The sequence below is a fragment of the Salvelinus alpinus genome, chromosome 38 (assembly GCF_045679555.1).
Source record: "Salvelinus alpinus chromosome 38, SLU_Salpinus.1, whole genome shotgun sequence".
NCBI lineage: Eukaryota > Metazoa > Chordata > Actinopteri > Salmoniformes > Salmonidae > Salvelinus > Salvelinus alpinus.
In genome coordinates this window covers 10,214,493-10,229,963 of record NC_092123.1, presented here as the reverse complement: position 1 = coordinate 10,229,963, position 15,471 = coordinate 10,214,493, and the positions used below count along the sequence as shown (strand labels likewise).

The 15,471-nt window shown below is 41.7% G+C and overlaps 1 protein-coding gene across 1 annotated transcript in view; it reads right to left on the bottom strand.

Annotated features, from left to right (window-relative positions):
* Positions 1-14,220, bottom strand: part of agpat3 (1-acylglycerol-3-phosphate O-acyltransferase 3) — a 30,615-nt gene extending 16,395 nt beyond the window's left edge. The window contains exon 1 of the mRNA XM_071387809.1: positions 13,913-14,220. The gene's annotated coding sequence lies outside the window, so the exon portion shown is untranslated. The remainder of the gene's footprint in view (positions 1-13,912) is intronic.
* Positions 14,221-15,471: the final 1,251 nt, after the last annotated feature.

Below are 15,471 nucleotides of genomic sequence, written 5' to 3'. Positions count from 1 at the left end.
GCATCCTTCACTCACGCCGCCAAACATACCCTAGTAAAACTGACCATCCTACCGATCCTCGACTTCGGCGATGTCATTTACAAAATAGCCTCCAACACTCTACTCAGCAAACTGGATGCAGTCTATCACAGTGCCATCCGTTTTTGTCACCAAAGCCCCATATACCACCCACCACTGCGACCTGTATGCTCTAAATCGGCTGGCCCTCGCTACATATTCGTCGCCAGACCCACTGGCTATAGGTAATCTATAAGTCTTTGCTAGGTAAAGCTCCGCCTTATCTCAGCTCACTGGTCACGATAACAACACCCACCCGTAGCATGCGCTCCAGCAGGTATATCTCACTGGTCATTCCCAAAGCCAACACCTCCTTTGGCTGCCTTTCCTTCCAGTTCTCTGCTGCCAATGACTGGAACGAATTGCAAAAATCGCTGAAGCTGGAGACTTATATTTCCCTCACTAACTTTAAACATCAGCTATCCGAGCAGCTAACCGATCGCTGCAGCTGTACATAGCCCATCTGTAAATAGCCCATCCAATCTACCTACCTCATCCCAATATTGTTTTGATGTACTTTTCTGCTCTTTTGCACACCAGTATTTCTACTTGCACATCATCATCTGCACATCTATCACTCCAGTGTTAATTTGCTAAATTGTAATTACTTGCTACTATGGTCTATTTATTGCCTTACCCCCTCACGCCATTTGCACACACTGTATATAGACTTATTTATTTTTTTAATCTATTGTGTTATTGACTGTACGCTTGTTTGTTCCATGTGTAACTCTGTTGTTGATTGTGTTGCACTGCTTTGCTTTATCTTGGCCAGGTCGCAGTTGTAAATGAGAACTTATTCTCAACTACCTGGTTAAATAAAGGTGAAATAAATAAATAACACCATCCAACCCCACCTACTGGTGGACAAGCTGGTGAATTTGGGTGTCAACTCTCTACTGAGCAAGTGAATTAATAGTTTCCTTGTGAACCGTACTCAACAAGTGAAGTTTAAATCCGTCATCTCTACACCTAGAATGGTAAATACGGCAGCTGTACACAAACGATTGTCAAACCTCTGACGCAGCCCACACATTTCTTTTAATATGCAGATGACATCGCTGTTGTGGGTTTCCTCCACTCAGACCAAGCCTCTCTTCAAGGTTTTGACAGAGAAACAGCTAAATTCATCCAGTGGTGTGCAGAGAACTTTCTTGAAATTAACATTAAGAAAACAAAGAGATGGAAATTGATTTCTGAAGGAATAGAACTCCACTACCCCCTACGAAGATCAATGGGAAATCAGTCGATAGAGTGACCACATATAAGTACCTGGGAATCGAAATAGACAAGCTGAAATCCAATGACTGTGCCTTTGCAAAGTTTTTTTTTTTAACGCAAACTGAACCATTTTAATGTTGACTGCCATATCTTACAAATGTTCTATAAATCTGTCCTGCAGAGTGTGCTGTCCTTTGGTCTGATATGCGTGTTTGGAAACATGCGAGTGCAAGACCAAGTCAAACGTCAGCGCTTGATTAGGACGGCAGGAAGGATAATTGGTATAGATCATGAATCAGCCACCAACCTGTACACAAAACTCATCCTCCTAAAACTTGACAGCATTTTACAGGACAGTACTAATCCCATTCACTCAAAATTCAGTCACAGCAGCAGCCGGACAAGGGGAAAGAGACTTCTTCAAAAGAAAATCAAAAAAGAAAGAAATGGGGAATCTTTTATTCCAACAGACAATAAATAGTCCCTTGAGTACACAACATATTGCAATTTTATTGAAATGTGTAGCTATTGCACTTTAAATGAATTATATTGTTTTATGTACGTCTTTTTAGGCACATGACCAAATTAATTTCCCCCTGGTGGGATAATAAACCTGATCTGAATAAGTAAATGCCACAGGCAGTGACTAAATCCAATTCATATTCTAGACAACATAATTTCACAGTTCCACATTACGTCTTCCTCTATAAGTGACGTTTCACCCTTCTCTCCCCATCCAAGAGCAAACATGGCTTCTAAATATCTCTGGCATTCCAAGCAGTGGGGAAGAGGGTGGGTTTCAAACGTGTTGAATGCTGTGGAGTGTGGAAAAACAATATCACTATGTATCCTAAATGGTATTTCTACTGACAAAGATATTCCTAACAAACACATTTGTTAGTCAACTCCTCTTTAGAGGAACAAGGACTATATAATTATATGACCCACTGGCACTAATTACAAGGTTAACCAAATTTACAAGGTTAAGTTATCTGAATTTATTATGGCAACATGCAAATCTGCAAACTCCTGAAAACATCTATGCAACCAGACAATGTGAAAGATTAGGTATAAAGGCTTCAAATTAGAAGTACACATAGTGTGAGATTGAGACGTTTTATGAGATTAGTATGGAATGACGTTTGGGTCTTTGCGTGTCATAAAAGATACGTCAAATAACACTATTTGACACACCAAATAAACTTGTTGACCAATCAGGACCTTAATATGACTGCACGTCACATAATAATTTAACACGTTCATAATTGTTTTATGTCGTTATTACACATTGATTACAACATCACTCGTATTTCATATGTCACAGCGATTCACCGACACGTGCTCTGATGCTGATAAAGTTGTCTCTTGCACCTGCCGCACGAGACAGACACACTTCCCCAAACTCTGGGACAGTACTGGGCAGAAAAAAAGCTAACTAGCTGATGGATGCAAACAATGTTCTCCCCCCCCGAAACATTGTATAGTTAGCTAGCTAACCATCTAGATAAGTGTCATCATCTTAAAATACCCCTAATTTATAAAACAAATCGTATTTGTTTGATGATGGTCGGACCCGGTCAAGCCACACTAGCGAGATTAAGCTAGCTCGCTGCTTATAACGCTAGTTCGGGGCAACAGTGCTAGGTAGCTGACTAGCTTGTTTAGTTTGTTAGCTAGTTATTTTCATGAACTGAAGTTCGATTTCAATAGAACAACAAGTGGCTGGCTAGCTAATACGTAGTCACATATATTCCTAAATCATTGCTAAGAATATTGAAAATGATTGCAGTTTCTGATTATTTTTCCTGGCTGGTTGTATTGGTTCTAGCTAAGTACCAGGCTAAAGCTACTTAGCTAGCTACCCCAGAAGTTGCTAATAACATCTGTATCAAAGACATTTGTGATTGACTTTGTCATACTGCAAACCGAAGTCAACGCAGTAGGGCGACAGCCTACCTCCAGTTTCCAAACTGTTATCAACGTTGACAAAACGCTTGATTATTATTCTGTATTTCGACTAGCTAGGATTAAATCAGGTGAAACTGCTTGGGATGTGGTTGGCAGGCAGACAGAACCAGCAGGATTAATCAGGTGAAACTGCTTGGGATGTGGTTGGCAGGCAGACAGAACCAGCAGGATTAATCAGGTGAAACTGCTTGGGATGTGGTTGGCAGGCAGACAGAACCAGAACCATCCTTTCTCCCCTGCCTCTGGGATGGTTGCATGTCGGGGAAAATGTCGTACAACCTAGCGAACATTTGTGATTCTGCTTGTTCTTTTAAATGCTCACACATGTTTTTTCATTCGGTCTAACAAATAATGGCTTATTACCAACGCAGTATTGTAAACACATTGTGGCCGGTGTGTGTGCGCTTCTTTGTAGCCCAATTGTTTTTTGATTGTTTGTTTTACAGTATTGACAGTGCTACTGACCTTAGGTGGTGGCACTTGGCTTAGTTGCGCATGCAAATTCAGCACGCACAACATTGTATAATAGAATTTGGCTAATTGGCGCATCAAATTAAAAGCTTATTTGATGTCGTCTTTTTTGACACGCAAAGACCCAAACGGCGTCCATAAATACCTGTTGGAGTTTGGGTCAGTGTTATCAACTCCTCAGTAAGGAAAGTAGCTATTGGCTGTCCCAAAAGTCGCTAAATGACGTCATCACCTAATTTGCATAATTGGCCATGTGCATGTAATTGTGATGGACTTTGTAGAGGGGAGGAATAACGTCGTGGGAGAGACAAAAAGTGAATAAAAAACACCCTAAATATGTTTAGAACTACAAATGAACTTTCTTCTGTAGATTTCTTGTTTTTTTGTAATGTCACAATTCCAACCCTCTTTTATCCGGGCCTGGGACTGGCAAAAGTGACCCAAAAGAGACACTCTGGCGGAGTTACTTAGTTTTTTATTTTTTTAAATTATTTTTTGTTTTTTAGTTGAGTTTTTTACATTTACATCCCGCCCTGAATGTAAGCCAGGGCGGTATCAGCCAGCGGCGGCTTCCCGCATGTGCGAACCATTTGCAGTCTGGACGTGGAGGGGTGAACATCTCCTGCCCTGACTGCAGCTGGGAGGGACTGCTGAGCGAGTACTGGGCCGCCTGTGAGTGCTTTGGGACAGGGGTGGGGCCCACGGCAGCACCCGCTGCTTGTTGAGAAGAGTAAGAATGATACGTGCTATCACGTCAGAGTCTCCAAAAGTCTCCAATAACACCAGAAAAAGTCGCTCGATTTGTCGCTAGCCGCTTTTTTGAAAATGTGTCGCTAGAGGGGTCTGAATACTCGCTAAATACAGCAACAAAGTCGCTAAGTTGGCAACACTGGTTTGGGGCAGGCAATGTGCCATCTGGTCAGTTTTGAAACTGAAATGGTAGACAGCCAGGGCACTGACAACCCCCATCTGGTTTTCAGTGTAATTGTTATTTGGGGGATGTGAGAAGATCTATCTTCTTTTCTCCAATGGTCATTTTGAGTTATGAATTTATTACGTTTAATAAAAAAAATATTTAGGCTAGTACTTTGAAGGTGATTCTCTAAACTCTTCAGATACATACTACTGTAACTAGTTAGCTAAATAGTGTAGTTTGAGTCATGAATGCTGATTGGCTGAAACAGCATTCCAGCAGTGTGTATATCAGACAATATACCATGGGTATGACACAAACCTACCTGTTTAGTTACATTTTGTTGATAACTGACTTATAATAGCAATAAGGCACCTCGGGGGTATATGGCCAATATACCATTGCTAAGGGCTGTATCAAGGCACTCCGCTTCCGTGCAGTGCATAAGAACAGCCCTTAGGTGTGGTATATTTAAGCAATAAGGCCCAAGGAGGTGTGGTATATGGTCAATATACCACAGCTAAGGGCTGGTCTTAGCCACGAATTGCCTTATTGCTATTATACTGAACAAAAATATAAATGCAACAATTTCAAAGATTTTACTGAGTTATAAAGATCATATAAGGAAATCAGTCAATTGAAATAAATGCATTAGGTGCTAATCTATGGATTTCACATGACTGGGAATACAAATATGCATCTGTTGGTCACAGATACCTTAAAAAAAAAATAAGGGGCGTGGATCAGAAAACCAGTCAGTATCTGGTGTGACATATCCTTTCTATTGACAGTCAGTATCAGTATCTTGCACGACACATGTCCTTTGTATTGAGTTTATCAGGCTATTGAGTGTGGCCTGTGGAATGTTGTGCCACTCCTCTTCAATGGCTGTGCAAAGTTGCTGGGTATTGGCGGGAACTGGAACATGCTGTCATACACGTCGATCCAGAGCATCCCAAAAATGCTCAATGGGTGACATGTCTGGTGAGTATGCAGGCCATGGAAGAAGTGGGACATTTTGAGCGATGTTGGAGGCGGTTATGGTAAAGAAATTAACATTAAATTCTCTGGCAACAGCTCTGGTGGACATTTCTGCAGTCAGCAAGCCAATTGCACGCTCCCTCAAAACGAGAAATCTGTGGCATTGTGTTGTGTGACAAAACCGCACCTTTTAAAGTGTCCTTTTATTGTCCCCAGTACAAGGTGCACCTGTGTAATAATGATCATGCTGTTTAATCAGCTTCTTGATATGCCACACCTGTCAGGTGGATGGATTATCTTGGCAAAAAACTAATTTGTGCACAACATTTTAAAGAAAAAAGCTTTTTTGTGCGTATATAACATTTCTGGGATCTTTTATTTCAGCTCATGAAACATGGGACCAACACTTAACATGTTTGCGTTTCTATTTTTGTTCAGTGTATAAACTGGTTACCAACACAATTAGAACAGTAAACAAGTAATTTTTCATCATACCTGTGGTATATTGTCTGATATACCAAAGCTTTCAGCCAATCAGCATCCAGGACCCAAACTACCTGGGGTGTATTCATTACTGCCCTTTTTGTCATCGTGCCAGCTAGCAGTAGCCACAGCAGGCATTATAGATTGGCACATTGTGGCTGTGGTAACTAGTAAAAACCACACAAAGTCAAAATGGCCTATCTCGTAAAAATTCATGATTTTTTTTGTTGCTTTTTGGTCTTAATTTAAGGTTATGGTTAGGCATAATGTTAGCAGTGTGGTTAGGGTTAGCTTTAAAATTTTAAGAAATGGTAGAAATAGGCGGGCAAGTGACGACCACGTCATGTTCAACAACAAAGGAGCTGATTGGCTGACACTGCCATTCCAAATTGCTGCGGGAAGACGAAAAGAGCTGTTTTCCTGGAAAACTAACAGTATTTTAATCTTTTCGATGAAGCAGTAACTAAAACCTGGAGTACAGAGGCATATCCCATCCCTACATTACGGTACGTTTTCCGACCCATATCTCACGCCGGCTCCACTGTGTCTTAATGTAACCAGGATCGCATTCTGACCCCAGTGCAGCTCAGTGTAAACAAGCGTAACGGTCGGTATCTTCCGGCAAGCTACTGGGCATGAGAAATGGTGGTGCAGCGGTCTAAGGCACTGCATCTCAGTGCAAGAGGCGTCACTACAGTTGTTCGATTCCAGGCTGTATCACATTCCGTGATTGGGAGTACCATAGGGCAGCGCACAATTGGCCCAGCATCGTCCGGGTTTGATCGTCATTGTAAATAAGAATTTCTTCCTAACTGACTTGCCTAGTTAAATAAATAACAATCTATTTTTTAAATGACCTAGATGTTTATGGACTAGTAGGTGGCATTCTGCCTTCTTCCTACCGTTTTCAGCCATTGGCTTCACCCGCCACTCTCATGTGAACTACAATCTGTGTTTTAACGTTTAGAAACGTCCATAATCATCGCTTGCGATACTGCTTTCGAAATACATGGCCCTTATCTTTCATCAGCGAGAAAGAATCCTTCAAATAAAAGATACACTTACTGTAGCAGTTTTGCACAGATCCATTCCAGCTAAGAGTGCCTCCATCCGATGAAACTACACTTCAACTACACTTCCCGAGTTACGCTTACACACAGTTGTTCAGAGCATGCTAGATAGCTTAAAACTTCTTATGGCTGGGGGCAGTATTGAGTAGCTTAGATGAATAAGGTGCCCAGAGTAAACTGCCTGCTACTCAGGCCCAGTTGCTAATATATGCATATTATTAGGAGATTTGGATAGAAAACACTCTGAAGTTTCTAAAACTGTTTGAATGATGTCTGTGAGTATAACAGAACTCATATGGCAGGTAAAAACCAGAGAAGAAATCCAACCAGGAAGTGGGAAATCTGAGGTTTGTAGTTTTTCAAGTCATTGCCTATCGAATATACAGTGTCTATGGGGTCATATTGCACTTCCTAAGGCTTCCACTAGATGTCAACAGTCTTTAGAACCTTGTTTGATGCTTCTACTGTGAAGGAGGGGGGGAAGGAGAGCTGATTGAGTCAGGGGTCTGCCAGAGTGGCATGAGCTGATCACGCACGCTCACGTGAGAGCGACCTGCGTTCCATTGCAATTCTAAAGACAAAGGAATTCTCCGGTTGGAACATTATTGAAGATTTATGTTAAAAACATCCTAAAGATTGATTCTATACATCGTTTGACATGTTTCTACAAACTGTGATATAACTTTTTGAACTTTTCGTCTGAACATTCGCGCGTCGTGAGTTTGGATTTGTGAACTCAACACGCGAACAAAAAGGAGGTATTAGGACATAAATTATGGACTTTAGCGAACAAAACAAACATTTATTGTGGAACTGGGATTCCTGGGAGTGCATTCTGATGAAGATCATCAAAGGTAAGTGATCCCGTTAACGGGATCTTAGCCGATCTCAGCCATAAGAGATATGAAAGATAAGGTCATTATGGTTCCGAAATCATACCACAAGTGCTCCATGTTAATGTTCAGATTGAGCTTCGTGGCTCTTAACAAAACTCCCCCTACAGAAGATGCCTTGACTCTTATGTATAATGTAATGGAACTGAGTCATGATCAAGGGCTAGTGGTTGACTGACATTAGCTGGTCTAATTCATTCACACGTGGGAGCGTATTATGAACATGAATAGTTGCTGGTTAATTCCACATGCATATTTATACTAACTTTAGTTAGCTAAATAGTTAGCTAACACTCCAATGTTCATGTGAATGACAGCTTTAACTGAAAGTCACAGCTAACTAGCAAGGCTATCTTCTCCTAGCTATCTAGTTTCTCTCTAACGTTAACTCGAACTTGGTCGTAACCATAATATGTGAATGGAGTTGAGCCTATTATTTCAAGGCAATAACCTACAAATAAATCAATTGTGAAGCATTTGCGGGTGCGACACACTAGGTTTGCTGGAACATTAAGCGCTCAGCATTTAAACATTTTGTTGTATTAAATCATTAGTCTATAAATTGTGCATTTAGACTGTGAAATACTTACAATTAAATGAAACTAAATATGCCTTACTAGGCTCAGTCTACAGAGTCTGTGGCTTCAGGCTTATGAGATGGTGCCTGGAGAGCAGGCCAGCAGCGGAGAACACCCTCTCGGCGCAGTGTGGTGCCAGGACAACAACCTCTCCCTCAATGTGAGCAAGACAAAGGAGCTGATTGTGGACGGGGCTGTAGGGTCGAGAGTTTCAAGTTCCTTGGTGTCCACATCACCAACAAATTATCATGGTCCAAACACACCAAGACAGTCGTAAAGAGGGCACGACAGCACCTTTTCCCCCTCAGGAGACTGAAAAGATTTGGCATGGGTCCCCAGATCCTCAAAAGGTTCTACAGCTGCACCATCGAGAGCATCCTGACCGGTTGCATCACAGCCTGTTATGGAAACTGCTCGGCATCTGACAGTAAGGCGCTACAGAGCGTAGTGTGTACGGCCCAGTACATTACTGGGGCCAAGTTTCCTGCCACCCAGGAGCTATATAATAGGCGGTGTCCGAGGAAAGGCCAAAAAATTGTCCGAGACTCCAGTCACCCAAGTCATAGACTGTTTCCTCTGCTACTGCACGGCAAGCGGTACCGGAGCGCCGAGTCTAGGACCAAAAGGCTCCTTAACAGCTTATATCCTTAAGCCATAAGACTGCTGAACAATTAATCAAATGGCCACCTGATAATTTACATTGACCCCCCCATTTCTTTTTAACACTGCTGCTACAGGTGCTTTATTATCTATGCTGTCACTTCACCCCCAACTACATGTACAAATTACCTCGGATAACATGCACCCCTGCACATTGACACAGTACCGGTACCCCCTGTATATAGCCTTGCTATTTTATTGAGTTACTTTTTATTATTTTTTACTTTAGTTTATTTGGTAAATATTTTCTTAACTCTTCTTGAACTGCACTGTTAGTTACGGGCTTGTAAGTAAGCATTTCACAGTATGGTCTACTCTTGTTGTATTCGGCGCATGTGACAAATACAGTTTGATTTGATTTACAGAGAGTGTTTTTTCCCTTTTCTATAGGTGGGCCTAAAGATTTTTAGGCTAAATAACCCTATAAAACAGAAAGCTCCTTGAAAGAGGTTTTTAGTTTATAAATCCTTGGATACAATGCCAGTTAGCTACCCACCTTGTTCCTTTCTGTTAGCATGTGCAGGTAGTACACCATCATGCTTTCGGGATATGTGTCTTTTCCACAATGATTCTTTAGATGTGGACTAGGGCTGATCCCATTTAGTCGACTGGTCAATTGTATAATAATTATGGTGTACAAGACACTAGAGGTTGACCGATTAATTAGGGCTGATTTCAAGTTTTCATAACAATCGGCAATCTGCATTTTTGGATGCCAATTATGGCCGATTACATTGCAATCCACGAGTGCACTGTTATGCGAGTGCAGCAAGGAGCCAAGGTAAGTTGCTAGCTAGCATTAAACTTATCTTATAAAAAACAATCAATCTTCACATAATCACTAGTTAACTACACATGGTTGATGATATTACTAGTTTAACTAGCTTGTCCTACATTGCATATAATCAACGCAGTGCCTGTTAATTTATAATCGAATCACAGCCTACTTCAACTTCGCCAAACAGGTGATGATTTAACAAAAGCGCATTCGCGAAAAAAAGCACTGTTGTTGCACCAATGTACTTAACCGTAAACATCAATGCCTTTCTTAAAATCAATACACAAGTATATATTTTTAAACCTGCATATTTAGTTCAATTAAATTCATGTTAGCAGGTAATATTAACTAGGGAAATTGTGTCACTTCTCTTGCGTTCAGTGCAAGCAGAGTCAGGGTATATGCAGCAGTTTGGGCCGCCTTGCTCGTTGCGAACTGTGTGAAGACCATTTCTTCCTAACAAAGACCGTAATTAATTTGCCCGATTTTTACATAACATTGAAGGTTGTACAATGTAACAGCAATATTTAGACTTAGGGTTGCCACCCGTTCGATAAAATACGGAACGGTTCCGTATTTCACTGAAAGAATAAACGTTTTGTTTTCGAAATGATAGTTTCCGGATTTGACCATATTAATGACCTAAGGCTTGTATTTCTGTGTGTTTATTATATTATAATTAAGTCTATGATTTGATATTTGATAGAGCAGTCTGACTGAGTGGTGATAGGCAGCAGCAGACTCGTAAGCATTCATTCAAACAGCACTTTCCTGCGTTTGCCAGCAGCTCTTCACAATGCTTGTTAATGACTTCAAGCCTATCAACTCCCGAGATTAGGCTGGCAATACTATAGTGCCTATAAGAACATCCAATAGTCAAAGGTATATGAAATACAAATGGTATAGAGAGAAATAGTCCTATAATTCCTATAATAACTACAACCTTAAACTTCTTAACTGGGAATATTGAAGACTCATGTTAAAAGGAACCACCGGCTTTCATATGTTCTCATGTTCTGAGCAAGGAACTTAAACGTTAGCTTTTTTACATGGCACATATTGCACTTTTACTTTCTTCTCCAACACTTTGTTTTTGCATTATTTAAACCAAATTGAACATGTTTCATTATTTAGAGACTAAATTGATTTTATTTATGTATTATATTAAGTTAAACATAAAAGTGTTCATTCAGTATTGCTGTAATTGTCATTTTTACAAATATAAACTCAACAAAAAAAGAAACTGCCCTTTTTCAGGACCCTGTCTTTCAAAGATAATTCTTAAAAATCCAAATAACTTAACAGATCTTCATTGTAAAGGGTTTAAACACTGTTTCCCATGCTCATTCAATGAACCATAAACAGTTAATGAACATGCACCTGTGGAACGGTCGTTAAGACACTAACAGCTTAGCGATGGTAGGCAATTAAGGTCACAGTTATGAAAACTTAGGACACTAAAACAGGCCTTTTACTGACTCTGAAAAACACAAAAAGAAAGATGCCCAGGGCCCCTGCTCATCTGCGTGAACGTGCCTTAGGCATGCTGCAAGGAGGCATGAGGACTGCAGATGTGGCCAGGGAAATAAATTGCAATGTATGTACTGTGAGACGCCTAAGACAGCGCTACAGGGAGACAGGACGGACAGCTGATCGCCCTCGCATTGGCAGACCACGTGTAACAACACCTGCACAGGATCGGTACATCCGAACATCACACCTGCGGGACAGGCACAGGACGGCAACAACTGCCTGAGTTACACCAGGAACGCACAATCCGTCTATCAGTGCTCAAGACTGTCCGCAATAGGCTGAGAGAGGCTGGACTGAGAGCTTGTTGGCCTGTTGTAGTAAGGCAGGTCCTCACCTGACATCACCGGCAACAACGTTGCCTATGGGCACAAACCCACCGTCGCTGGACCAGAACAGGACTGGCCAAAAATGCTCTTCACTGAAGAGTTGCGGTTTTGTCTCACCAGGGGTGATGGTCGGATTCGCGTTTATCGTCAAAGGAATGAGCGTTACACCGAGGCCTGTATTCTGGAGCGGGATCGATTTGGAGGTGGAGGGTCCGTCATGGTCTGGGGCGGTGTGTCACAGCATCATCGGACTGAGCTTGTTGTCATTGCAGGCAATCTCAACGCTATGCGTTACAGGGAAGACATCCTCCTCCCTCATGTGGTACCCTTCCTGCAGGCTCATCCTGACATGACCCTCCAGCATAACAATGCCACCAGCCATACTGCTCGTTCTGTGCATGATGAGCCTATATTTTAAGTGCTACTAAAATCCCCTATGGGAAAAATGAATGGTGGAAAAACAATTGGAACCATTTCTTGTTTGACCTGGTACTCTATAGCAGCACACAAGTAGCCTACAAAAATAACAAAAAAAGATTTAAAAAAATACAAAGATTTAAAAAATCCTACAAAAAAACAAATAGTAAAAATAAAAATGTCAAAAAAGTAGCCTACAAATGCATGAAGGGCAGGCACACTGACAGTGTTATTGCACAAAATGGTATGCACTATCATCTGAATATGTGAACAACAAAAGTTCAACATTCAGCTTCTACTTCCATTTCTGTCAAGCCGTCTACGCATACAGTTTGATGCATATGTTCAATAAATCCAATGTATGCGCCACACAGAACGTACTACAACTGCCTCTGCAACGCAATTCTGCAAGGCAAACGCAGCGTGCCATTGGAAATGAATGTACTACTGGTACCAAAATGCAAAACACTCAGTGTGATAGAGGCGTGAGCTCTGGAGAAGGCCGAAGCTCCAGCCTTGGGAAACTCGTTCTGCGCTCCAGTCAAATTGGGCACATACTGTGTGTAACAGTATAACTTTAGTACGTCCCCTCGCCCCGACCTCGGGCGCGAACCAGGGACCCTCTGCACACATCAACAACTGACACCCACGAAGCGTCGTTACCCATCGCTCCACAAAAGCCGCGGCCCTTGCAGAGCAAGGGGCAACAATACATCTAGGTTTCAGAGCAAGTGACGTAACTGATTGAAACGCTACTAGCGCGTACCCGCTAACTAGCTAGCCATTTCACATCCGTTACACTCACCCCCCTTTCAACCTCCTCCTTTTCCACAGCAACCGGTGATCCGGGTCAACAGCATCAATGTAACAGTATAACTTTAAACCGTCCTCTCGCCCCGACACGGGCGCGAACCAGGGACCTTCTGCACACATCAACAACGGTCGCCCACGAAGCATCGTTACCCATCGCTCCACAAAGGCCACGGCCCTTGCAGAGCAAGGGGCAACACTACTTCTACGTTTCAGAGCAAGTGACGTAACTGATTGAGACGCTATTAGCGCGTACCCGCTAACTAGCTAGCCATTTCACATCCGTTATATACCCCCCTCGTTTTCCGCAGCAACCAGTGATCCGGGTCACGGCACCAATGTAACAGTATAACTTTAGTACATCCCCTCGCCCCGACGCGAACCAGGTAGCCATTTCACATCCGTTACATGTGGTCATAACTCCCAACCCACGAAGGCATGTCTGTGCCAATACATTGTGTCTGAGTCAAGACTGCTACGCAGTGATATGTTAAATTAGGTGGCATGTTAGCTGGCTTCTGCAGTGGATTTAGCAATCTAGTTAACCAGGGGTGTATTCATTACGGAAACCGTTTACCGTTTAACAACCAAACGGAAACAAACAGAACGAAATGAGGAGGGACCTACCTGCATTTGTCCAATAGAAACCCTGGTTTAGGTTTTCCGTCTGAGTAAACGTTTTGCAACAGAATCGACGTAAAGATTATTTACACCTCTGCTAACTTGGATAGCATTTTAGCTAGCTAACGTTACCTGATTTCTGGATCCCGACGACGAGTAATGTTACCAAACAGGTCCAACGCGTTGGTTTTCAACTCAACACATAAATAACATTGTTGTCTTTGCACCACAGAGTCATAGACGCATTTATTTTTCAATATAAAGGTTTATCTTTTAGCTAGCTAGCTAGCTACATCCTTCTGTGAAATATGCAACTTCCTGTCTATCCAACCACAAACTCTGTCCCTCTGGAAACAATGCATAACAATAAATAGTATCTATTATATTTCCAAGATAGTCGAGTGACCGCTCTAACAATGGTAATACATGTCCTCAAAGATGGAAGGCAGGCGGGAGGTGGCGAGATCAGGTGGGACCATTCTAGCCAATGAGAGGCCAGATACGCGTGTGCACAACTGTCACAACTCCATAGACACAACTCGGATATAAAATTGATGTTTTTTCTGCCGAAATGCTACGTGCATCCAATTATATCAGTGCACCCGTAACAACCTAACCATTACCAAACTTATATTGGATCAAATAAGCCTCACGTAGCAAATTCATTGTTTTTTTGTTGACCAAATTCGACTCTCTCATTGACCTCTTTGGCAGAGAGTAAAGACTCTCGCTTTGCCTCTTCCTCTCTGATAACAAGCCAGCGTTCCCATTATGTCCCCTCTCTCCCAACACCTGTGACTGAATTGTAGTGCAGGTAGATGTCACTGTGACTCTTTTCATTCTGAATATGTTAAGGGTTGTACCTACCTTGAACTTGTGAATTCAGATCATTAATTATTTTTGCCAGTTCAGTCAAGGGTGACCACAGAGTTATGTCATTATATTGGTTTCCATGGCAAAATGCTCTGATTTTAAATGTTTTCCACAAGCTGTTTATGTGTTTTGTGTCTTATAATAACTGAGGCATACACACATGAAACATTTATGAGCATTAATTGACAGCCCCATGCAGTGAGAGGGAATGCAGTTTTCAGCAGACAGTACTGATGACCCTCCAGAAAGTAGGTGTGAAGGCAGTGCTTGACTTGGGCAGGACCTCACACTGCCAAAGGAGCTAAGTACCGGCACCTCAAATGTTCTACTGCTTGAGCTCCTGTTCCTCTTATATAATATTATCTCAAAAGTATTGTGGAGCTCCTGCAACTGTATATAAACAGTACCGGCACCCAAAATGAGTATCGGCACCTATTTAAGTCCAAGTCAAGCACTGCCTGTAGGTATCATCTTAGGTATTCTAACTCTGTGCAAACTGGTATACCTGTGATCAGTTGAGTATAGGTAGACAGCATATGTGAGTATGATTATTCATTGACCATGCCATACAGATATACAGAATACAGTTTTCGACAAGCACCCTACCAGTGTCAATGAAATGGTCAACCTTTCTTTGTCTGCTGTATTAGAGGAAATTAATATTCATATTAGTTGCTTGTAGTAAAGTGTCCCCTGATAGGCATGCATTACCCGACATTGCAGGTAGATATTGAATGTACAAAATGCAAATAACTGTCTATTTCAAATATAATTTTTTTTGCATGTAATTTTTTATGTTACATTTTTTACGTACTTTC